At 35.9% G+C, this 26,774-nt stretch overlaps 1 pseudogene; it reads right to left on the bottom strand.

The window, feature by feature from the left end:
• LOC145076394 (vacuole membrane protein KMS1-like) lies at window positions 1-25,463 on the bottom strand (annotated as a pseudogene).
• Between the last annotated feature and the right edge of the window lie 1,311 nt (window positions 25,464-26,774).

Genomic DNA, 26,774 nt, shown 5'->3' with positions numbered 1-26,774 from the left:
CTATGACTCAAATTTTGTAAAGGAGTTGTGTTTTAAATATTGAGCATGTGAAAGGAACCAACGCTTCATGTGATTTAAGTTTGAAGCAACTCCATTATTCTCTGATGAGGAAGCATCCAGTTCTTCTGTCACATCCATTTTATCACCCGAGATACTTGCTGCAAAAAATTGTACATTTTTTGTCATTTTTAAAACAATATTCAAATAATTTTCTGTCATGTTTTCACAAACATCATTTATCTAGATAGCACTTTATCAGTGTATCACTTAATGAGGAAAAAAAGCAATTTGAGAAGGGAATAGCAATATACGAAAAGGAAAAAAAATAATAATAATAAGAATAAGTATAAGAAACCTGCTCTAGAAATGAAATATGGAGGTAGCTCTCCTAATGCAGTTCCAAGGCCCCAAAGAATAGCTTATACTTGTACTTGAGGCAAAATGCTGCTAAATGGAACCTGAACACCTTGAGAGGATAAAAAAACAATGGAGGCCCAAACTCTGAACAATCCTTTTGAAGCCATGTAGGGCCTCTGTTTAACTTTATTGTATCATAAACAACACTTTTAAGATCCACCCGACCACACTACATTGCTTTTATTGTGAAGAAAGCAATGTGGGGACCAAGATATAGAACAAAAGTGTGCAGCCCAGACCATGATCAATTAATTACAAATACAACTTAACAAAACTTCAAAAACTTTGGTTTCCAAAAAAGAACATAATAAATGAAAATGCAAGAATATAATTATCTAAAGGGAAAAATATAGAACAACACTTGTACTTTCACCATTTTATTGATTTAGCCACTAAAGAAGTATTATTTTTTTTATTAAATTAGCTATTGAACTATTATTATAATAATAATAAATGATAATGGGGATAAAGTTGATTGAGCTCACCAAGACCAATGGAAGATGCAACACCAAGAGCTACCCACCACAGTCCAAACCTTGCATATTCAAGAAGCTCTTCAACATGCTACAAGAACACATGTATCACATATTCATCATTATATATTAATATGTAACATATAATCATGAAAACCAAGGAACTTACAACCTCATCGATAATTTGAAGGAACTTTGAGTACGATGAATCATAGGCAAAGAATTTGTTAACAAACAGAATACCTATTGAAGATCAATGTACAATTGATTTTGGGTTTTGGTTTGATTTTATGCTTTTCTTGGAAAAAAAACTAATAAAGATCAATAAATAGAGACCAAAAAATGGTATTTACTCGGTTTTATGGATGATCTCGTGATCAATAGAAGATTTCATTTGAGAGAACTCATATACATCATTATTTCAAATAAAACTGCAGAAATATGTAGTTGTAATGGCCTAATGTAAGTAATAGGCAATAAGAAGTACCTTTCCATGAGGACCATCCACAGACAGAAACAAGAGTCCAGCTGCAACTGTGAGTGTGACAAAAAGCATAAGCCAGACAACATGTGTCAGAAGGTATACCAGTGATCTTGTTATATACTGAAGAACAGCCACTATAAAAAGCTTCAATGTTTTGAAAGGTTGTGCTATTAATGTCATATTCTCGAGTTCTTGTTTATGCTTCTCACGCAGTCCTACAATTACAAATAAGAAAACCGATTAGCCAAGGAAACAAGGCATCCACTCACCATTACAAAAATATAAACCCAAAATTGGAAAAAAAATCCAAATGGTAAAATGAGAACTTCCATAATTAAGGATGTGTTTGTTACACGAGACAAAAAAGATTACAATTTTATCCAATTGACATCAGTCCACTCAATGCACACTAGACACAGAGCAATGCCATTGTGTTGTGTCATGTCTTATGTATATAGACATAGACTATAGAGAGATGATAAATTTTTTCATAAGAAAAGAGTGAGGTGATCTTATTAGATCAATTATACAGAGAGAGAGAGAGAGACAGAGAGAGATACAGGAATAAACACAACCATGGTTCCATTGTGTTAGTTTGATATTATTACATTGTCATATTAGTTTCATGTAAACTCGAGTAACCTAGAGCAAGTTATCCAACAAACTCATTTCACATCTTCAATGACATTTAATCAATATTGTTTCGATTTACCAAATTAAGTAGGTAAAACTTTCTTAGTCTGAAAAAAGAAACAATACAAAACCTCAACGGAAATAGAGTAAGTAAAGAAGACTAAAAAAACCCTTACGAAAGTGCAACAGACAAAAGATATGAATCAAATAAAATAAGCCAATCAGGCATGGAGAAAGGGATATAATATGTCCCTTGATTTTATAAGGTTAAGAAGAGAGAAAGAATGGTAGCAAGAATCAGCTTTTCACAAAGTCAAAACAATTAACCAATGAAAAAGGATAATAGTTTAATCTATTAGACAACCAGATCAAAAAAGTTGTGGATCTGGACGGATTGAGCTACCCTAGTTATGTCCATGTATTACAGCCAACAACATCAAATGTTAGAGGATTTGATATAAACAATCCCGGCATCTCAAAAATCAAAAGAGGTACCTGAGATCGGCATCTCGAAAGCCTGAGAAGACAACAAGATTTATGAGTGCGATTGAAGTTCTTCTGCACTCACATGCTAAAACGAAAATACATCTTTTGAATCAGTTTAAATTCTCGATAAAATCTCAAATCAGTGACAATCGGGATGAATACAAGTCCTAGAAAATCTGATAAACTCACTATTCAAACAGAGCAGGCTAAGATCAGTAACAACGCGAAAGCAGATCTTTGTTGTTGTTACTGGAAGAGGACTCCAGGAAGATATGAGATTCGCAGCATTCACTGATTGTGCGCCGTCTCTCTATGGATATGATTTGTGCTCGTTGTTGCTTGCTTTTCTTGGTCTCGAGTTAGATGTTAAATCAGACAGTCCAGCCAACATTGGGACAAAAAATAAAAAGTGTAGAAAATCTTACATACATCTGGTTGGGATCGAAGATGGATTTAGTTATTTCTCCGTTTCTTTTTCCTTATTCTCTATACATTGTTCTTTTCTTTTCTCCCTTTTTCCATTTGAAAGTTTCTTAAAATTTTAGGGCTTCTGCACTTGGAGTTTGCTAAAATTTGTTAATCAGTCACACAAACACACCCTTATTTCTCCGTTACCGAACAATCACCAGCCATCATCTCCTCACAACCCCTTGACAACCTTTGAACGCCACCTCACACCCTCACCTGCAAATCGAAAAAAAAAATAATAAGAAAGGAGAAGAAGGGTTGTGATCGAACCAGAGGAAGAAACGGCACATCTTTTCTTTTTTCTTTTCGCTCTCAAACTCCAGCTGTAAATAGGAAAGCACGAGAGATATTGGGAGAATAGATACAAGAGAGACAGAGATATCCATTCAGGTACGGTTGAGAGGTGAGAACATATAATCATTTGAAGAAGAAGGAATTTGGATGGGTGAGGGTGGGGACGAGGAAAACCTGTTTCCTGTGAGATCCAGCGCACAAAAGCCCTAGTTCTTCCAATTTTGGGATGGCGTGTATTTCATGTCTCAGAGGGAGAAAATGGTAGATAAAAGAGGATAATTGACATCGTTGACCACTATATCGCTGCCAAACTCCAAAAATACGAAAGGGAGGAAGAGTTATAGCCGCATAATGAGGTCTAGGGTTTACAGAGAAAGGAGAAGCAGAGAGTGAAGGTTGTCGGCTGATGGAGAGGATGAATTCGTTATTCCTTCCCGAACAGCAACAAATTGATCACAGAACGAAACCTGAAAATGAGGTCTAGGGTTTACATGGAAACCCTAAAAGATGGAAGAAAAGCGGGGTTTTTAATTTTTTAGTATTTCATTTCCCCCTGCTATTAAAGGATGGAACGCGCGTTCCATTAAAATTTATAAAGCGACATCCTTAGATGACACACATGTGCCCTCCGTGTTTTTTTTTGTTTAGACACTAATTTAAGGGCACACAATAATGCATGACCTAAATCCTTAAATTTTTTGAAGAGACGACTCTTTTTTAATGTCACTCTCTTTTGTGTAACATAAATCAATGAGTGTCGTGGTTTGCGCGTCGTAAAAGGGTCTTTTTCTTGTAGTGTTTTTTAATTATTCTCATTCTATCATAATGTTATCAGGATGTTTATTGAGACGTATTATGTAAGAATTAAAATAAATAAAAAACAATGAATGAGAACAAAAATGAATTAGAATTGGTGAGAATTCATTAAAATAACAATAGTTCTGTGAGATTGAATGTATTCACATTACTAAACAACATATTCTCTTAGTAATTTTCATAAAATAGCATTATCCACACGTACACGCAATAGTTGTCCATCCACATTATAACCTAGCGCTATATATATATATATATATATATATATATATATATATATGTGTGTGTGTGTGTGTGTTATTTCAATACATTTGAGCTATATTTTGGTTAAAATACAAAGATTGAGTACTTATTAGTATAAATTCTATCTTGTATCCAAAGAAGGATAGCCTCGCAGAAAAGGACCAAAACTGGAAGAAGCTAGAAACTTGGATGATAAATCATGCATAAAGAAGAGAATAGAGGATAAGAGTTGCATAGTGAAGATTCTACGACGTGGTAAACTCTGGTCCACAACGTGGCAACATAAATGGTTCACCAGTGATTTGTTGATAACTTGCGGCATACGCGTTTATAATGGATTCCACGGTGTGACAACTATCTGGCCACGATGTGGAAGCGATAATTTGGCAAGTATAAATATCAGTTTTTAGGTTAGAATCCGGCATGCATGCATAGAGAGCTGTAAGGATCTTCGAGAAAAAGCCACTAAAACTCTCTAAGAAACCATTCGAGATTAGATTTCGATTGCAGGAAGAGTATTAGAGAGATTGGAGTAAATATCTACAATTAATCATTTGATTTGCATAGGTTTTATCATGTCTAATTTTGCGTACTCTTTGATTAAGTGTTTTTCTGTTGTAATCATGGGCTAATAACCCTTTACTTTTGTTTAGATTAGATAACCCTAGTACTATGTGTTAATTTCTATTTTATGCATTACTAAAGTTGGATTTAGCTTATGTTTGATAGATCACCAACTTAGCATGTTAAAGTTCCTATGTTTATTATTTTTCATCAATTTTTTTGTAGTCAAGTGGCCATTGATTGCATGAACTTATTTACTTAGTTGTTTATGCTCATTAAATTGCTAGAGATGTAGGTTGATCATACCCTAGTATAAGGGGTAGAGTTAGTTGCTTAATTATGTTAAAGAAGAATTATTTGATCATAATAATTGTTTGATTGTCTAATCTTGATCATGGATAGATAATACTTAAATTTGTTCATTCATAGCCCAAATAGCTCTTAAATCAATTTAGTGTTCTTAATTTGCATGATAATTGTAGTTAAGGTTCATAAATTGATATATGCTAGTTAGTCTGATCATGATAATTAGTGACTTTTATTTAGTATCCAATTGAAATTAATCCATTATTTGAAATTGACCATAGAAAAAGAGGGGATTCAAAGCTAAACGGAAGTATCCCTTTCTCCTGATTGAAAATCGTTTTCTAGTTGTTTGCTTTAGTTTGAAGTATTTAGTTATTTAATGTAAGTTTTCATGAACTTGTAAAATCAAATAAAAAACTGCTATTTTAAGTTTTCTTTTAGTTTAATTATTAACATTATTTTCTTAATTAGAATTATGTTCCTAGTGTTCGACTCTTACTTACTCTTCTTTACTACTACGTCACTAGGTAGATTGCCTATTGTTTTTTAGTTGAGTTGAAAAATTAGGATATAAATTTAAACCTTTTAAGTGGTTATATATAAAAACATCAGCATAAACATGTTTTCCACAATAAATAGCATGTAATGAGCTTGATTACTTAGTAATTAATTCATGGATTGCAAGATTTGGTGATTAAACAAAAATATGACGAAATAATGGGACAACAATACAAATGTTAAAATAAATTGATATGTGATATATGAGCTCATAGAACTTACAAGAATAGTAGGAAAGGTTTATGATCATAACCACAGTGTTGATAAACAAAAAAGAAAACAATTAAGTTAATTGTAAAATAAGGTGTTGGTTACATACTGTGGGTATAGACATGATATATGCATAAGTTATGTGATAGTAAGTTGAATAATTAAGTGACTGTCAATTCTATAGGAATTGAAGATGAAATAAATAAAGATCAACTCAATGATCAAAAGTAATGAACAAGTGAATTTGTGTAGATAGACAACATAATTATTAAGGTGATTACATGTGGACTTGTATCTTGGTATATATGGCTAAATCTATTATTTTCTATAAATAAAATTTTAATTTTTTGCATATAAATATGAATGTTTGTAAGAAAGAGTTAAGCTAGTTACTTTATGTTAAGAACTTGGCAAGCATGAAAAGTGTTTATAGCTCGTTTTGAGCATTTACATAATATGAATTGAGTTTCCATTTTGGTTCTTTTCTTAGATTTAGTTATGCTTTATTGTTATAAAATTTATAACATATTTTTTTATTTATATTCAAGTTGAAAAGTTTACAAATTTATTGAGTTTCAAGGTTTTAGCATTTCTTATGGAATTGAGTATTTGTAAACTTGCGTTATGTTTGTTTGTTAGGTTTATTTCTGGAACCCTAATAAGAGTCATGGTTATTTTTCAAGTTAAAATATAATCTTGTTTTATATTAATATTGTAACATCCATAATTTTACGCCACATTTAAACTTTTCAATCATAAATAAAAACCAAATAGCATTGTTTACAAAATGTTTTCAAATCATTTTCCATCAGAGTGTCCCAAAAATCATAACAAAAGGATGAGGAGCGGTACGGTCACGCCTTTTCCTTTCCATGATCTCCTGAAGTACCTAAAACAATAAACTGAAAACTATAAGCCCGAGGGCTTAGTGAGCTACCCCCAAAATACCAATACCCTACTGACAATACCATATCAGTAATAACTAATCAATCAATCAACATGAATACTGGGCCATCGGCCTGAATGGACCGCCCTACCGGGCCTACAGTCTGTCTAAATCTATCCTAAGCCTTCGGCACAACTGGTCCGCCACGTGGGCCTACAGTCTCCCCGGACCGCTCATAGGGTATATTGGCCTTCAGCACAAAGCAGGACCGCCTCAACCCAACCACAAGCAAATAACCATGTGCGCATATTATCATATACAAGCATATACAAACATCAAACATATCTGTCACACTAATCATCGATAATAGAATTCTCCTGTGACTAGAGTACCGACCTAGTAGGTTACTAACAGACCAATCCCTACAGATCATAAGAGCATAACATACTGTCTACCCTGATTCTGATCTAACAGATCATGACTACATGTATCATACCATAACAATAACAACTAAAGGGTCGGCCTTGGTGCCGTAGACCCTATCGATATAGTGAGGATAACTCACCTCGCAGATGTCGACACGAAAGGTAAACTCCAACTCTTGGATCACTTGACACAGGCTCTACCACCTATTATCATAGTACAACATACTCATAAGTCCTTAACCTTATAAGGTACTCCATAACCCACCAGTCAATCCCTGGTCAAAGTCAAAGTCCTCAGTCAAGGTCAACAGTCCATGTTGACCTTAACTCGCCGAGTACCCTTGGCTACTCGTTGAGTTCCATGAAGTACATTCCAACTCGCCGAGTCATCGAAGTGACTCGTCGAGTTTCTTTGATTCTCAATCAAACTTAAGTTCACCCGACGAGTTACCTCCTTGCAACTCGATGGATACACACTCATACATATCTCAGAGAAAACTCATTTAACTTGCCGAGTTGTTCTTCAACTCGTCGAGTCTTATGACGATCTTCATCGGACTCACCGAGTTGTTCATCCGACTCGTCGAGTTCACGACCATCTTCATGTGACTCGCCGAGTCACTTTGCGACTCGCCGAGTCCATTCAGTCCTTTTTCTCCATACAGACATATTTTGAGCCATGCAACGACTCCAACTCATAGATCCAAGCTTCTAGGGCATGCTTATCACGTAAAGTTGCAAACTTTACGTGCATGCATGACTATAAAGGCTCTAAATGTCTATTCTAAGTTCTTAATGGAACTTCATGCTCAAGAGGGACCTTAATCACAACCAAGACTGTGACTTTATGCTTCTAGAATCCAAGGAGGGTCCAGATCTAAAGTTACAACTTCAAATCTAGCCCATAGCTCATCATACCCACTTGAAAAATCCATAAAAAGCCCTAGAAACTCAACAAAAGGGAAAAAGGGAAGTAAGAATGGCACTTTGATACCTCCAAAGGATGCTAGCTGAGGTAAATCCTGCTTCCCACTCCTTCCTTGCTTCAATTTCCCTTGCACTCTTAGCTTTCTTCCTCCAAGATCCTCTTTTCCAAGCTCCAACACCACACCAAGGCACGTACACACGAATTAGGGTTTTAAGGGGCTCTCAAAGACTGTAAAAAGGCCAAAGGAGGCTAAGGCTCCTTTAGATAGGGGTGTAAACCCCGGGATTTAGGGTTTCCACTGCCAGCTCCTACTCGCTGAGTCCCAGCATGGACTCGTCGAGTAGGTCACATAACACACGATCCCACCCCGCTGCTACTCGACGAGTAGGTCAACCAACTCGTCGAGTAGAGCTTAACCCAATAAATCTTATTTAAGCAATACCTGAGAATCGGGGCGTTACAAATATTTTGAAGCATGACTATGAGTTATGCTTACCTTACTTCAAGTATAAGTTACGTTTAAGTTCAGTACCGTTATTATGAACCTATAAACAAGATTTATCAGTGATTCAAAGTTGTTATACTGATTGATCTACTAATGGGAGAGATGTCTAGAATGTTCATGTTGGGTTTGGTTGTTGGATTTCAGAAAAGCTATATGTCGAAATGGTCCTGCCTCCAAACTGTCCTGTCTGGCTGATCCTTACTTGATAGATCATGACGTAGACTTTGAGTTAATGATGAATCTAGACTAATAATTAATCGCAATAAATATTAGACTAAAATCTAGTGATAATAATACTAGGTTTCGTCAACGGAAAAGACAATTATTAGAAGCGAAGCGCTGCCCGAATTATGAGTCATCACTTTAACAAGTGAGTGCATAGTTATTTTCATATTACACATAGATATGAAGTATTTAATATAAATTACGTTCTATATGTGACAATTATCTGTGTTCCTGATATCTATGTTGGATGAACGATTTATACACGTTTTACTTCATTTAAACTATATATGTATTTTTATACCTATAAATATATTGGGTAAAGATGGGTAGATGAAAGATGAGAGATGAAAGATGATATAGACGATGAGAGGTGAAAGATGATGAGAAGCCTTGACCTTAAAGATGATCCAGTCATCTAGCAGAGTATAGATGAAGACCACATACTATTCTAGACAGTCCAGCGGAACGCTAGCAGGATCGCAACCTATAGGTGTTGTGAACGATGTGTTCACTGGATGTACTCTAAAAACCTTGGCAGCTATGAACTTAGTTCCTATTGAATAGATCCTGGTAGCGATGGAATTCGTACCTATTCCTTAGGACAATCCTTAGGAATGAATGAAGTAAGAATAGATGATTCTTAGGGTAGATCCTTAAGAATAAAGAACATAATGGGATGGGAAGTTAGGTTAATTGTTTGATGATTAAACATAATAATTATATTATCATGGGTTGAAAACCCTATGTACTCACCAGGTTTCCCAACCTAGGTTTCCCAACCTGACCCACTCAGTTTATTTGAATCACAGGTATCGATGTGAAGATACATTACACTGAGAGATTAAAAGAGATGTAAATCATTAGTGTAAATGAATGTAAGGTCTGTTTATGATTATGTTTCTGCATTGACGATGACATCCCGATGTTTTAAATAAAAATACATTTCTTTGGAAATGCTTTGATAATACGTTTATCATATGTGGCTATATACAACCCTTAGGGCATCCTTCTAATAAATGATAACCAAAACTAGTGGGCTGGCATTGGTGCCTTCAACAGTCAACAACCCCTTATGACGTGACCATCTATGGCTCACGTTGTGAGCCACTGCATGACAAAATAGTCGAGTCTCATAATCCTCATGACGTGATAGGCATATCCTCACGTCGTGAGATCGGTCGGAATGCCATTTTGATCTAAAAACTTCTTAATCTATTAAGCCAATACTCCATCTTTTCTAGGAGACTTCCTAACACTCTAAGGATCATAAAAATCAATTCTTTAAGGTATTGTATGTCCAATAAAAATACGTGAGCTCAAACTAGGGAATTCATGAAGAAAAAGGAGATCAAAACTCAAGCATGAACTTAAACATCATCCAAACTTCAGATCCATAACATATAATCACTAAGGGACCCTAAGGACCCATAAAATTGCTAACTTTATGGAGTCCCAACACTCTAACTCTTAAAGCCAAGGATAAACATGCATAAAACCTTAGATCTAGAAACAAGGAAACAAAAAGCTTGGATCTTGGTTACGTATAATGGTCCATAGGTGTTGCTAGAGGTTGTAAATGGAACTTCCAAGCTGAATCGATTCTTTAATGGTGATCTCTTCTTCTTCAAACCACCAAAACTCCACCAAAAGCTGAAGAATCACAAGGAGAGGCTAGGGTTAGGGTTTTACTGAGCTTAGGGACGAAGAAGGCTGTTTACGATCCCTAAAATGAAGTTTATGGGGTTTAAATATGAAGGAAACCCAAAAAGATCATGGGATTGGGCTGCAGTGCATCTCACGTCGTGAGCTCCTATTTCTTACGGCGTGATCTCAATTTAAATCAGAATTTCATTTGATCAGTACTCATGTCGTGACCTATCTATGGTCATGTCATGGACCTTGGTTTTACCCAAAAACCAAGCCTTTGACTCCTCGAAACCTTAAATCGATCCGATCTGGAAACCGGGTGTTACAACTAAAGACAAACCTGAACTAGAAACCATATGTTTTAGTATCTCATACAAAAAATCATCCTACACGTCATTAAACATAAATTGTTTTTTCTACCATATAACTTGGTATCAACGAAATCCTTTTATGAATTTGGTATAGAGCACAAGAAAATAAGGGTACGATCCTCATCTTTAAATTTAACTTTGACACCTTATAGATCAATAATAATAACATTTAAATTGTTTAAATGATCATTTACATAAGTAATTTTTGTTATCTGGAGGGTATAAAAATGTTGCTTTTGATACAACTGATTTGTGATAGAGTTATTATGATACATATCATAACTTTATTGCATATCTCAGTAGAATTTCTTTGTTCAACAACCTCCATAATAATTCACGAATCATACATAACATAATTGTGTTATTTGCTTTTGCCAGCATATCCCTCTTTGCATATGTTGTCTACTTCAACAGTTTCGCATCTGCTTCCAATGTCGTAACACCTCCATATTGAACCATAAGAGTCTTCATTCCACCTTCGACGCCTTGGCTCATTTGATCCATTGAACTTCTCCAAAAAGAGCTTGTAAGATGCCATCTATTCAATTAACAAATGTATCCATACAAATAAATTTCGCTTTGATCCCACTTGTTGAGAAAGCAATCGAAAAACAAGGAAAACAACAAAGAGAATTAGCGTGTTTCGATCGATGTGACCTACGTTCTGTAACGTCCCAAATTCTAGAATATACTTTTCATTTTTAAATAGAATAAACAACCAATTTTATAAAGTTACATTCAAGTCAAACCAATTGTTCATAAACCATAATTCAAAAATCAAAGTTATAAGGAAGACAATGTGGAATCTCGAATCATAAAACTGTTGATATGTGTGTACAGTCCCACCTTTACAATCCGATAAGCACCTGAAAAACATTTAATCCACAACGGTAAGCATAAAGCTTAGTGAGTTCCCAAAAATGTCACATACATCACATCATAATAATCAGTTATGGGTTATCAGCAACCTGAGGACTATCAACATTCCTAAGGACTATTAGTAGTCCTAAATATCACATACAACACAACAATATAAACAACTATAGTTATCAACGACCTTGGGACTATCAACCGTCCCATAGGATCATAGTAGCCATGTGGGTTATTAAAAACCTTATGGGTTATCATCAACCCTGCGGACTATCAACAATCCTAGAATTATCAACAACTCAGATACACATATAATAACAATCAGCAAATACGAACCAGCTGGCCTGGCATGCATACACTATGATATAGGTAATACAGTAAGAAGACCCACCTGAACAAAGTGCTAAAATCCACTACTCAAGGTCCCACAGAATCAGCCACATGAACCTCCTAAACCAATCACAAGCTAAACCTCATACTACAGCTCAACACCTCTCATAGTTTGACCAAAAGTCAAATTGATCAAAAAGTCAATGGTCATAGTTATCAATCAAAGTCAACCCCGGCTGACCTCCACGTTGTGGCAGTTACACGACAAAACAATTGTTGTAACACTAGCCTGCACATTGTGGCGAGTAACATGCCATGCTATGGGAACTGGTCCCAACAACTTAATGGGTTACACTTAACTCTTAAACACAAGCTTCCAAATTTTTAGATATGATATCTAATAGCTTCATAATAGATAAAGTTTCCAACTTTATTCATTAGAATGGTCCAAACAACCAAGATCTAAACTTTAGGTCTCAAAGGGACCAAGAATGCATCTTTCTCAACTTAATCCATTAAGTCCAAGTCTCCAACCTTTAGATCTAAATCAACATGATGTTTAGAAGAATAAAGTTTCCAACTTTATCAATAATGATGCCACAAACTTTCAAGATCTAAACTTTAATACACCAAAATAACCTAAAGGACAAAGATAACTTGCATGGCTTAAAGGGAAGACAAAAAATCATAACTTTCCTAGTCCATATGGTCCAATAAACATTCCAAACTGATCAAAAGATGTTGGAGTTCACTCAACTCCAAAATCACCCATAAAAATGACCAAAAGTACCAAAAAAACACAAATGACAAGACCTAAAGAACTTAAGAGCAAGATATGAACTTTATACTCACAATAGTCCATAAAATTGAGTGATTTTGATAGATCCAAACTTGAAACAACTGTCCTTGCAACCAAAAGAACTATCTTGATCTTCAAGCTTCATAAAATCACCACCAAAAGCACCCAAAAGAGGTTCAAGGAGAGATGAAGAGCTCAAAACATGAAAAGGAAGGCTAGGGTTGCTCTCAAGGAGTTAAAGATGTGACGGAGTCTGAGAAAATGCCCTACCTTTAAATACATTGAAAACCCTAAAAATCATAGGCTTGGGTCTGCCTAGCTTCCGCTATGTGGAAAACACTTCATTGCTCCGTGGTGATTACCATGTCGTGGAGACCTGTTCAGCTGCTCTCCACCCCATGAAGACGGGGTTTCATTCAAATCCATTCCAACTTCAAACAATCATAACTTCTTCGCTTCAACTCCATTTCGGCGATCTTTATATCCATATGAAGGTATTGACGAGCCCCACAATTCTATCTAATTACTTTTGACTAAAAACATACAGAACTGAAATCATTAAGAAGCACAAAATATCACATTTGCCATTTCATTATTTTCTTCAAAGAACAATTTGAGGGCTTTAATCACTTAACAAACATTATCAATATTCGATAGGGTCTAAACTTTATTCCCTTGAAGCCCAAGACCTTTACTTGATCACATTACGGCCCGAAATCCCAAAATAAGAAATGTCCCGAAAGTGGATGTTACACGTTCACATACATGAATCATATATATCTCTTTGATTACTCAACTGTTTCGAAAATGATACATAGGAAAATCTAGTTATAAATACGCATAATCGAAAAACTATGACATCTATTACGCCAAGCCCATATAAATATAATCCATATTAACAAAACGGACCTTCAACCTACTTCAAACACGCATCCCTCTGAAATCGTCATTCAGGCTTATATACTTCGTCATAAATTTCTTTATTTGGATCACCAAATTTCAATCACACTCTAAAAGATACTAATAATATTGATACCGGTATATACAAAAATGATATATGTTGATAAGGTTGGTAGGTATGAGTCCTAAACGTCTTGGACAAGGCTAAGGTGGTCTCCCTCCACGTCATGATCCACACAGGAACACTGCCTTAGTGCAACACATCGTGGTAGTTATTGGAGGATGCACCATCGGGCATCGCAAGTGAGAGAAAGAAATATGCCCTAACCACTTGGACTTTCAACTATCTATTCATTCCCCCAAACAATCACATAGAAATTAAAATGGTGTCTGTTGTGTAGCAAAATATGAAATGGTGTGAAGATAACACAATACGGTGTGAAAAATATGACTCATATCCATCACCTTAATAGATAGTAAAAGACTCGTCACTTGAAGGATGGTTTCTTTAAATTCTTTTGGAAAAGAACGAATATATTGGTGACGTGACTTTTCACGCAAACAAATCTTCGCGTATATTCATTCACCTTTGAATTAGTTAATTTGAATAACTTCGACCATTCTAAGAATAAAGGGTTAATGTCTTTAATTTAAAAAATCATATACCGTCAATGGGATTGGTGTTCCTAATTGATGAAAGGAGGAAAAAAAAGAACAACCAGTGATTGATCTCTGTCGGTTTCGGTTTTTGTATGGTTATTCCTTTTTTAATTTGTATAATTCTAAATAGTTTATTGAGTATTATCTAGGCTAGGCATGAAGTATGCTTTCCTGATCACTAATGTTGTATTAGTGGGATTATATGCTTTCTGATTGCGAAAGTCGAAAGCTTATAAAAACGAACTTTACATACAACTTTTTGATGATGAAAATTACTTAATCTTTTATTAAAATAAAAATTACTTAATTTTTTATTTTAATACTAGATTTTGAAATATTCTAATTAATTACAAACGATATTTTTAACTAAAATTCAAATTTAAGTTAATAATTTTGAATTAATTAACTCGAATTACATTATATGTCATTAACGGTAAAATATTTTAAGAATTACATAAACACCGATTTACATAATATTCGACCATACGCGTATCGAAATTTACTCACTTATATTTCACATGATTTTAGTTTATTACCTTAGCTGTCTGACCCGTGTATATGTCCAAAGTAATGAAATATAAGTAAATTAAGTTTATAATCTATTTTGGCTTTTGTCTTTTTTTTTTTTTGTCTTTTTTTTTTTTTTTTTAAAATTTTAAAATAAAATTATTGACCAATTTTCTTATACTTTTTGCATGATACGAGTGTTGATGCTTTTCGAAAAGGAAGGATGATGAGGAGAACATTCGTAGAATATGCTGTTGTGGGATTGTTTTTTTGTATTTTGTTATTAGTCCGAGACCTATGCGCCACGTACTTCGCTGGTTACTTTCTGCCTTTCTTCTCTTTCATTTAAACAAATATTTACCGTTCAAATAGATGTACTCTTCTTTTTTTTTGTTTCTTTTTTTTTTTATTAATAATTTATTTTCATCATTATATATATATATATATATATATATATATATATATATATATATATATATATATATACAGAAATAGAGAGTTAGGTTCAAATGTTTTCACTATCTATTATGTGCATGTATGATTGATTTTGAACCAATCATTTTAGTTACTTTAAAAAAGTAATTAATGCATATTAAATGTTGAAGATGTAATTAATATTCATTATATCTTCAACATTTAATATGCATTAATTACTTTCTTAAAATAATTAAAATGATTGGTCCAGAATCAATCATACATACACACAATAGATAGTGAAAACAAAATAACCTAACTATATATATATATATATATATATATATATATATATATATATATATATATATATATATATATATATATATATATATATATATATAGGTAATAGGGATGGTAAAAAAACCCGAATCCGACGGGGAAACCTGAAACCCAATCATTTCGGGTCAGATAATGGGTCGTTATCGGGTTTTTTTATCGAGTTCGAGGCAGAGAGTGGGTTCTTCTCGTCCTGACTCGCCCCGCCCCGATTATATATATATATATATATATATATATATATATATATATATATATATATATATATATACACACACACACACACACACACACACACAAATCCTTTTGATGTTAATTGCACGCATTCAAAAATAAAATACTTATTGTGGACAATCTTTTTAACTTTTAAATATTTGATTTGAATGATCATTTTTTATGTTTTGACGTATTACACTAAACTTAAATCAAATATTCTTTTTAGTTAGTAACCACTATTTATGTTTTTACGTATTATACTAAACTTAAATAAATTAATTTTTAATATAACGTTAGATTTATTTTATTAAAGTGATGCATCATATTTTTAATTTAAAAGGAAGTCTAGAACATGTATTTTTTATAAGACATCGGGGTACCCCAAAACAGAATAAAGATTTTGTTATAAATTATTATAAACACGATAAGATACCCGAAACCCGACGGAAAAACCCGAAACTCAATGGGGCGCCCCGATAAGATACCCGAAATTATCGGGGCGGGTTTGGAAAACCATGTCCCACCCCGAACCTACCCCGTTGTCATTCCTAATAAGTAAGTTCAATTGAGAAAATAAATGAAGGAATCATTCTCAGCCATTTATTTATTTTTGCCGTAAAAGCCTCCATGGTACACATGTGCTTTCCAACAAAACATGTTTATCATTACCTTAATATATATATATATAAAAACATAGTGTTTTTTCGTTTTTTTAATTATTAAGGAGCTATTTTTATCGAAAAATGATTTTAAATATATCAAAATTCATAATTTTTTATTCTCTATAAATAGACATTCATATTGATATAGTTTTAAGATAAATTAATTTTTTTTTTTTTTTATAGTTTCAGCTATCGTTCTTCATAAATAAATAAAAATGTATCAGATTTTTACTATAGAACATTCGTTATTTACTTATGAATAAAAAAAAATATTTTTTTTTTTTTACAGTTGAAGTATCATTTATACTACTTATTCATATATGAATAACAAATTAACCGTAATAAAAATCTTATAAATGTTTTATTCATATACGAATATAAAATATGACGACAACTAATACACATTTTATTCATATATAAATATAATATATGATGAAAGATGATGTAAAAAATATATTTTAAGTAAGAAAACTTTATTACGTGTTATATTTATATATGAACAACGATACCCAAACTATAAAAAAAATTAAGCATATGTTTTATTCATAAGTGAATAATGAATGTACTACAATAAAAATCTGATGAATTTTATTCACTTATGAATAACGAGAGCTGAAACTCTAAAAAAAATATTTTTTTTATTTTATCTTAAAACTATATCAATATGGATGTCTATTTATAAAGAATAAAAAATTATGAATTTTGATATATTTAAAATAGTTTTTCGATAAAAATAGCTTTCGAAAAAAAAAATATATGTTTTTGGGTATATTAAGGTAATGATTAACATAGTTTAAAGAAACATGTTTGGTTGGTAAACACACGTGTATCCGTTATCTATTTCTACCGGTACGCCTAAGTGTTTTGCGGCAATATAAATGTGTGGATGAGAATGATTCTCTCATTCTCAACCTTTTTTTTCTTAATTAAACCCTCATATCTCTCTCTCTCTCTCTCTCTATATATATATATATATATATATATATATATATATATATATATATATATATATATATATATATATATATAAAAGATCAAATGTGGATTGACAACTATTGTACAGACGTGTGGATAATGTTATTCCGTGAGAATCATGTAACAATGTAAACTACCAATCCTCTATGATGGGCGTACTCGACTGCCATGCAGACATCGGGGATGCTTGACCCCTACGCTACGCGTATTGGGATTACGTCCAGCGTACGCCCCAGTTTTACTCTTCTCACATTTTTGGTCTTAATTAGTTAAGACATTGACTCATATCACAAATTTGGACTTTCCCACATCTCTTAATCCATAAAGTTAGTGACTTTAGGCCTTTGCATGGCTGATTAGGTCACAAACACTCAAAACATCTATTCTTTTGCCTCATGAAGCTTATATCTCATGCATGGCTTATTTCTAACGTCCAAGATTGGATTTTTATGACTCTACTCCACAAAATACACTAAAAGGGGATAGATCCAGGTCTTTGGAGCTTATTATCTCATAAAGTCTCCATCTTTTAGGACAAAACCCTAAAATACACCATCTAATTACACAAACCAAAAGAATGAGAAAGCATGAAGCTTTATACATCTGAGTGAAGCTTTCCACACAACTAAGCTCAGATCCAAAAGCATAGACTCTCCTCCTTCTTCTCCAAAGCTCCTTCTCTACTTCAAGAACACAAGATTCTCCTCACAAGCTCTCCAATGCACTCACAAGCTATAAGAACGAAGATTTAGGGTTAGGAGGGTTTGGTGTCTGGAAATGGTGGCCAGGAATGAGGCCATCATATCCTTTATATAGGGTCACACCCTAAATTAGGGTTTCTACTCTGAGCCTAGTACGCCCAGCATACCCTCCGGTACTATCACACCCCCGAACCAGAAGGCGGAAACGTCTGAGGGCTCACGTGACTTTAATTGATTACCATCATAATGAATATACATGAATCATAACATACACGTCACCATGCATCAATATATTACAACTGGAATTGTTCACATCAAGTACATTGTTTTAACATTATACATTCATTACATAACTAGTTTGAGTGTTTTTAACAATATAACATCTAACATTACTTCATAATACTCTTCCGCTTACCTGTTACCTGAGAATACAAGTTATTTTGGAAAAATGTCAACATATGAAATGTTGGTGAGCTCATAAGCAGTGTTGTGATAAAATGATTTGTGTAGTTCGTAAAACCCAGAAAATCCGATATTTTCTGAAAAGACTTTTGTTTATCAAAGCATGAGATCCATAAGTTGATGCATGAATAATTTCAAAAACATATATATATGAGGGGTATTTTGTATTATAGTTATAAGATTTCGAGCGAGTAGTACTGAATTCCCCGGAAAACCCGATGTTTTCCGATATTGAAATGTATTCGTGATTACTGATTTTTGTATTATCTTAACGAATGAATATTGAATAATCCACATTGTATATCGTCCTAATTTTGTCTAATTTGATTTCTCGTAAACCTTAGCGAACGAAGAGAAGGAGAGTATTATGTCCCACTACTATCGTAAGTACCTTAGGCTGTCGTGGATGCGAAAGACACGATGGTCCAACTCGCATTTGATTACTGTGACCTTACTAACTTTTCTAACGGGACACTTTGGCCCACTAGCACATAAAAGCTATTGAAAGTCCTTTTATAAAATATTGGGTCATTGAAGGCCCAATAACATATAAGTGTTATCCCTTTGGGCCCAAAGATCATGTTGGTGGGCTTGCAAGGCCCAACAAGCATGATTTTGAAACTCATAAGCCCAAAGTTTGTAGGTTTATTCATCTTAGTCATCACATATCTATTGGAGAGTTTTGATTTAACGATTGTTGTTTTGTATTGATTCAAGACCGAATCAATTCATTTATAACGATATTTGGTATTGAAGGTGTATTCGTTTTCCGTTTTATCGTTAGTCGAGTATGTTGTATTTTGTCTTAATAAATTAATTTGTTTAAGAGTATGATTTGACCTTTTCACTACCTGTCTTTTACAAAAATAACACTTTTAGCCCTTTATATAAAAGAATTTCATTTTTAGCCCTTAAAACATTTTCTTGACACTTTTGAATCATAAACTTATTGAAAAGACATTTTTGACCCAACATTTATTTTGTAACAGCTTTAGCCCTTCCAGAATGGAGTTTCTCGGTTAGAACCCTAAATTTCGCATCTTTTACAGTTTTGGCCCAAAATATAAAAAGTTTACATTTTTATCCTTTTTGGAATTAAAAAGCATTTTTGACCTTTGAAATAGTTTTATTTCACTTCTTATCCCCTGTTTTGTAGAATGTTACAATTCAGCCCCTTAAAACTTCAAATTTCGCAATTATGGGCTTATTGGGCCGAAAAGCCCAAATTTAGCCCATTAAGCTAAATTTTTGCATTTCAAGTCCTTTGAAAATTACAATATTCAGAAAAATGATTATAGAAACTGTTTTGACTCCTTTGACCCTCAAGAAACCATGAATTTATAGTTTTTAACTCAAGTTTTGTATTTTTGACAATTTAAGCCCTAAAATGGGTTTTATGTTAGAATATGTTCCTCATAACCTTATAAGCTATTTTTCTTGACTTTTTTAGTGTAAGATAACTTAGATTATGTTTGTTTCCTTTCTCATGTCATAGATCTCGAATTAACACCCCTTTTGGTTACATATTTGTCACAAAAACACATAAAATCACACACATACATGTATAAAATCACACATAGCATAGATATACACATAGATCTACAAATTTTCTTGTATCCTCCCCCATAAAACATATGAAAACCGCAAGGAGAGGGGTATGAAGCTCACCTTGAGTTGTAATTTCGGTTTTGAAGAAGAATAGAAGAAGTTTGATGCTATTTCTCGGCTTTAGCAACCTTCCTTGGAAGATCTCGAACTTAGATGATTTCTAAGAGGGTGATCATGATTTTGTATGGATTAGAAAGAGGTTTTTGATAAAACAAAGAGTCTAGGTCATAGATCCAAGTATGAATTTACCTTAGATGATCAATTTTGTGGAATAATCTCTTTGAAAGCTTCCTAGATCTCGAAAATTTGGAGAGGAATGGACAGACAGAGTTTCCTTGAGAGAGTTTGAGAGAATGGAGTGAATTTTTGTGAGTATGTGTGTTGTGTTCAGCCGAAAAGAAGAAAGAGAGAAGAAGAGAGATGGTTGATGAGATAGGTGCATGGAAATATGAGAGTTGCATGGATAACCATTATGTAAAAATGAGGTGACACACACACAAAGTCAACTCTTCCTCTTTGTGGGCTTGGGCCGAGAGTGGAGAGGGAAAAGAGAAAGAATTGGGTCTTGAGTGCTTAGCCCATATTATGACTCACTTTGGGTGATGTTTGGGCCCAAATAAATCAAAGTGTAATTTTTATGACCTAATAGGGCTAAATTAATTTGGTTGTGATCCATTAAGGCCCAAAATATTATGTTTCATGTATATGGGTCCATTTAGGGCCCATTAGAGAGTTCTAGATTCAAGATGGATAATTTGGAAGTTTATTAGTCCATTAGGCCCAATAAGGAAATCCTAGTCCAAAATGAACTCAAATTGGGATTTCAAAGGTTTCCAATTCTTTGTTGACCATTTGTAGGGCTAGAATGAAGTATTTGATGAAGTTTTGTTGTTATAGAATAAGAATCATGCATGCTTTCATGTTATTGATTCACAGTTGTTATAAGTGTTGTAGTTATAAGGCACCAAAATTTCTAGTTGTGACATCATCCCCCCGTTAGAGGGAATTTTGTCCCGAAATTCTTTTGAAAACTAGATTTGAGAATGCGAGAATAGATGGGGGTACTTCTGCTTCATTTGATATTCGCGTTTCCATGTGAATTCTGGTCCGCGTCTCACATTCCATCGAACTTTCACAATCAGAATGCGGTTCTGTTTGGTACGCTTTACCTCTCGGTCCATGATTTCAACCGACTCTTCGATGAACATAAGGTTCTCATTGATTTCAATTTCCTCTAATAGAATGATGAGAGTCTCGTCGGATAAGCACTTCTTCAAGTTGGAGACGTGGAACACAGGGTGTACACTGCTGAGCTCGGCGGGTAGTTGCAATCTATAAGCCACTGGACCGATTCGGGCAAGAATCTTGAAGGGTCCAATGTATCAAGGGTTCAGTTTGTCCCGCTTCCCAAAACGAATCACTCCTTTCAAAGGAGAGCCTTTAGTAACACCCTATTTCCAACTTTGAATTCCAAGGGCTTTCGTCGTTTATCGGCGTAGCTCTTTTGTCTGTTTCGTGACGATTGCAGTCATGCTCTGGTCTGAATTATCTTCTCGGTCGTCTCGCGTATGATCTCCGGTCCCGTTAAGGCGTTGTTTGGCGTTTTCTCTCTCGCTAGCCGGGTGTCTCCTACCTCAGCCCAGCACAACGGTGATCTACACTTGTGCCCGTATAATGCTTCGAAAGGAGCAACTTTGATACTCGAGTGATAACTGTTGTTATACGAGAACTCGATCAAAGGCAAGTGGGTATCCCATGATCTTCCAAAGTCTATTACACACGCTCGGAGCATATCTTCTAGTGTTTGAATGGTTCGCTCGCTTTGACCATCCGTTTGTGGGTGGTAGGCAGTGCTCATATCGAGTTGTGTTCCCATAGCTTTTTGAAGCAATTGCCAAAAGCGTGAAGTAAATCTACTATCTCTATATGAGATGATAGATACCGGTACTCCGTGGAGTCTCACGATTTCCTTGATGTAGATTCTTGTTAGGCGCTCCATCTTGTATGATTCTTTTATTGGTAGGAAATGGGCGGATTTTGTTAGTCTATCAACTATTACCCAGATCGTGTCCAAACCGTCCATCGACTTGGGTAGTTTGGTCACAAAATCCATGGTGATCCTTTCCCATTTCCACTCGGGAATTACTGGTTGCTGTAGTAATCCAAAGGGCTTCTGATATTCCACCTTTACTTTAGCACAAGTGAGGCACTTGCTCACGTAAGTGGTAATCTCTGCCTTCATATTTGGCCACCAATAATGTTGCTTAACATCCAAGTACATTTTGTCTGAACCCGGATGGATGGAGTATCGCGTCTTGTGAGCTTCGTTCATGACTACCTCTCTGAATCCCCCAAGTTTAGGACCCATATGCGGTTCATGAAGTAGTATGCTCCATCTTCCTTCACCTCCAAGTTCTTCTCCATTCCACGTAGCGCTTCATTTGTTTTGTTTTCCGCCTTCATGGCATCTGACTGGACTGTTCTGATTTGTGAGGTTAGGTGTGATTGGATGGTTATCGAGAGAGTTTTCACACGACGACTTGAGTATTCTTTCTGACTCAAGGCATCGGCTACCACGTTAGCCTTGCTTGGATGGTACTTAATTTCGCACTCGTAGTCATTTAGCAGTCCGACCCATCTTCGTTGCCTCATGTTTAGCTCCTTTTGATTCAAGATGTGCTGAAGACTCTTGTGGTCAGTGAAGATAGTGCACTTGGTACCGTACAGGTAGTGTCTTCAAATCTTCAGGGCGAAGACCACTGCTCCCAGCTCCAGATCGTGGGTCGTATAATTCACTTTGTGCGTCTTTAGCTACCAGGACGCGTAAGCTATCACCTTTCCACGCTGCATGAGTACACAACCTAAACTTTGATTTGACGCATCACAGTAGACGATAAAGTCATTCGTTCCTTTTGGGTAGTGATAGCACCGGCGCACTGCATAGTGCTTGCTTCATAGATCGAAACGCTGCTTCCAGCTTGTCCGTCCATACGAAGGGTACGCCCTTTTGCGTAAGCATGGTAAGCGGTTTGGCCGTCTTAGAGAAGTTCTGGATGAATCTCCTGTAATAGCCTGCGAGACCCAGAAATTGGCGAATTTCTGTGGGTGTTGTTGGGATTGCCCATCCTTCGATAACTTGGATTTTAGAAGGATCCACATGAATTCCTTCCTAACTAACAACATGTCCCAAAAAGTTCACGCTTCGGAGCCAAAACTCGCACTTGGAGAGTTTTGCGTACAACTTTTCGGTTCGCAGGGTTTCCAGGATTTGTCGAAGATGTTGGCCGTGTTCTTCTTCACTTCGGGAATATACTAGGATATCATCGATGAAAAAGATTACGAAATTATCAAGAAAAGGTTGGCAGATTCGATTCATTAGGTCCATAAATGCGGCAGGAGAATTCGTTAGACCGAAGGGCATTACGACAAATTCATAATGTCCGTAACGAGTTCGAAAGGCGGTTTTTGGAATATCCTCCTCCCGGACCTTGAGTTGGTGGTATCCAGATCGTAGATCTATCTTTGAGAAGTGACTAGCTCCTTGGAGCTGGTCGAATAGGTCGTCGATTCGTGGAAGTGGATATCGGTTTTTGACAGTAAGCTTGTTAAGTTCTCTATAGTCGATACACATCCTGAATGTACCGTCTTTTTTCTTAACAAAGAGAACTGGGGCTCCCCAAGGTGAGAAACTGGGTCGGATGAATCCTTTATCCAGAAGCTCACTGAGTTGGTTGGACAACTCTTACATCTCCGTAGGAGCCAATCTATAGGGCGATTTGGCGATGGGGGTAGCTCCTGGTTCAACGTCAATTCAAAACTCGACTTGCCTTTCTGGGGGTATCCCTAGAAGATCATCAGGAAAGACATCTGGGAATTCACAAGCTACTGGAATGTCTTGAATGTTGGCCTCTTTCTTGGATTTGTCTACTATGTGAGCCAGGAACGTCAAGTCCTTCTTTTGTAGGTGCTTCTGCGCTTTAATACACGAGATAGGACGAAGGTTTGTGCTGGGTTTATCCCCGTAAACAACTAGGGTTTCGCGATTTGGGAGATGAAGGCTAACGGCCTTCTCGTGACACATAATTTCAGCATGGTGGGGGCTTAACCAATCCATGCCAATAATCACATCAAAACTCCTAATGTAAACATGCATTAAGTTTATTTGAAAGACGTGGTGATTTAAGGCTAGGGTACATCCGATATAGATTTCCCCAGTGGATTATGTCTTCCCATTAGCCATTTCCACCGTGAAGGTTTCATTAAGCTTCTGTGGTTGTTGATTTAACAAGTGTTTGAATTTATTGCTCATAAAACTCTGTTCTGCCTTGGTGTCAAATAGGATGCATGCATAAGTGTGGTTTAGGAGAAACGTACCAGTAACAACAGTGAGATCCTGAACTGCTTCTCCATGACCCATAACTAGCACCCTTCCTGTTCCTGCGTTCCCAAAGTTGTTGGTGTTGGGGCAATTCCGACGGATATGCCCTGTCCTTCCACATCTGTAGCAAGTGGGGATTGATCCCGTGTTATTGTTGTTGTTGTTGTTGGTGCGACTATTTATTGTTTTTGCGGTTGCTGTTGTTGTTGTTGTTGTTGTTTCCTTGTGGTTGATTCTGGGGAGGATAGGTCCTGCAATACTTTGCAGTGTGAACCTTCCGATTGCAACTGGTGCGATTCATTTCCCTGCATTCGCCGTTATGGTGGTAGTTGCACTTGTTGCACTTTGGGAGATTCCCAGAATACTGCCTAGGAGCACTTGGATTAGCTGAGGCTGGAGCATGTGGTGTGAAAGGTACTTGAGTGGTTGCAGCATTGACCGTCACCGTTTGTTTCTTCCTTGCCGATTCCGAGCCTTGTCGCCCTTTTCTCTTGTTGTTCTTTCCTTTCTTGTTGTCATTCTCTTTCTTGCCCTCGATTTCCGCTGGCTTCTCGCCCTTTTTGTTGTTGTGGTCGTACAGCTTCTTGTCCAATCTCTTGGCACCGTCGAAAGTTTCAAGTTTAGCAGTGATCACATTTCCTTGGATCGGGGAGGTGAATCCCCAGACGAATCGTTCGATTTTCTTTCCTTCAGACTTAATCATTCCAGGGCACAATAATGACAGCTCACTAAACTTTGATATGTATGCATCTATATCCGAGTTTCGGATGGTGAGATCCTATAACTCTTTCTCCATCTTTTGAATTTCGCCACGAGGGCAGTACTTAGCCATCAACATTTCCTTCAGATCTGTCCATGGCATTGAGTTGGCTACAGGGAGAGTCATGGCCTCTATATGTCCATTCCACCAGGTGAGAGCCTGGTCAACAAAGGTGCACGCGACAAACTTCACTTTCAATTCCTCGGGGCATTCACATATTTCGAACACTGATTCCACCTTCTCAATCCACCTTTTCAGGGCTATTACACCACCTGTGCCATTAACGGTTTGCTGCTTGGAATTGATATTGTAGGAGCATGTTTTGGTTGGTCCTTGGTTGATCCCGTTGTTCGAACTTCCAGCCCCTTGTCCGTTGACTCCTCCATTGTTCCCTTGGTGAATCTATGCCATTGCTGTAGTGACTGCAGCAGACACAACTGCTTGGAATGCAGCTGAGTCAACTTCTAGAGGGGTTGGTCCAGGGTTACCGCGAGTTGGTCGTCGAGGCATCTTTCTATCATGGAACGGAAAGATGTTGAGTGCCTATGACTTTGTGAGATTGTGATCCTATATACTAGGTGTGTAGCACGAACTTACACAATTTCACAATTTAGCATACAATCATGGATATATAACACATAGCAGATTACAACATCACAGTGGAACACATAAAACCTTTCATTAATATTATCCTCATTTTTGATACATGAAAATTTTGCTCGAAAGAGCAATACATAAGTGGTGCAAATTCAGCAGCATAACGGCTCTATGAGTAGTGTAATCACTTAAACATAGAGTCGATGATACATTGCATAGATCACATAAGCCTAATACTAAGGACAGGTACAACTAGTTCCTCGTACGGTGAGACATATATAGCAGGTAGTAGAGCAGGTCTTATTAGTAAGGATGACGACGACGCTCAATCGTCGAGGTGACATACCAGAAGTTCAGCCAGTTCATCCGCCTCTTGGGTAATTACCTCTACTTTTTGCTCAGCTCGCACAACCCTTGCCTTGGCCATGATGAGTTGAAGCTTCAGGCTGATAACTGCCTCCTCGAGAGAGCGTAGATAGTCTGTATCCACCCCTTGAAACATGCGGAAATTTGACGGGGCTTCCGATTGGTGAGGTTCACTACGCGCCTCCTCTACGCCCTTTTCTTTGTCTGGCTCCTGGTCTAGCTCATCACAATCGAAATCAACTATCACGTATTCGTCTTGTTCCTTTTCAGGTCCAATGTCGTGTGCCCCTC

This window comes from Lactuca serriola, chromosome 9, assembly GCF_051521515.1.
Source record: "Lactuca serriola cultivar US96UC23 chromosome 9, Lser_US96UC23_V15, whole genome shotgun sequence".
In the NCBI taxonomy this organism is placed as follows: Eukaryota; Viridiplantae; Streptophyta; class Magnoliopsida; order Asterales; family Asteraceae; genus Lactuca; species Lactuca serriola.
This window is presented reverse-complemented; position numbering and strand designations above follow the sequence as displayed.